Source organism: Myotis brandtii, unplaced genomic scaffold, assembly GCF_000412655.1.
Source record: "Myotis brandtii unplaced genomic scaffold, ASM41265v1 scaffold105, whole genome shotgun sequence".
NCBI lineage: Eukaryota > Metazoa > Chordata > Mammalia > Chiroptera > Vespertilionidae > Myotis > Myotis brandtii.
The window spans coordinates 7,445,950-7,446,881 of NW_005353538.1; the positions used below are offsets into that span (position 1 = coordinate 7,445,950).

At 64.6% G+C, this 932-nt stretch overlaps 1 protein-coding gene across 2 annotated transcripts in view; it reads left to right on the forward strand.

The window, feature by feature from the left end:
• Window positions 1–932, forward strand: part of LOC102263652 (neural cell adhesion molecule 1) — a 311,101-nt gene that overhangs the window by 761 nt on the left and 309,408 nt on the right. The gene's annotated exons all lie outside the window — the stretch shown is intronic.

A 932-nucleotide genomic window follows, 5' to 3' on the forward strand; every position in this document is an offset into this window, starting at 1 on the left:
CGCTGCGACTGCCCATCGAGATGGGCAGCGCTCCTTCCCCGATGGCGGGCGGCAGGGATGCCTTGGCTCCTTGGAGCCACCGCACAGGCTCGGGTTCAGCTGGGCAGGGGCTTGTCAGCTCGGGCTCCGGGAAGAGTGAACAATAAAGCCCGGGGTAGCCACCCCGATCGTGATTTCCCCAGGTCTAATAAAGTGGGGCTCCCCGCCCCCCCTCCGTTGGGGGGCGAATAACGGTTTGCAAAATGGGGCGACATGGGCAGAATCTCAGGGCTGTGTGGCCGTTCTTGCACCCCCGTCGATATGACGTTAGTGTGTTTTTTTTTTATTTGCCAAATTGCTGGTTAGTTGCAAAGCCTGCTTTTGCCCCAGAGCTCGAAGGGATGGGAGGGCCGAGCGCCGCGTTTTGACAGGAGGAAGTGCGGAGGGGCGGAGGGCGAGGAGGGCGTGATCCAGGCTTCCTAGTGTGTGTGCGCGTGTGCGCGCGCGTGTGCCTTCACACGCACCGAGGACCCTGCGTGCACGGTGCGAGAGAAGAATGGCAGGTAGCCACCCGAAACGCCTCGCCCCGGTCTCCTTTCTTTGGGCGAGGTTCCTGGTCCTTGCAAAGTGCGAACAATAGGGAGCTGGGAGGCAGACAGTAGTGATGCTGCCACGGTGCGGGGGGCTGCGCCGCCGCCCTGCGAACCTCCGCGGCCGGGAGGAGGGTTCATTTCAGTTGGGGTGTTTCCTTCCCGGCCTCCCTGGAAGACGCTCGTGTTTGTGCCCACCCTCCCCTCCAGCAGCTTCCCCCTCCCCAGCCCAGGACTCGCGCTGGGGCGCTGATGGACCGGGAGAGGGAAGAAAGGAGCGGGCGCCGCAGAGAGCTGGGTGGGGTAGGCGACATGCGGGGCGGGGGGCGTGTGCTGGGAAGGACCCCCGGGAAGCCGAGCGCA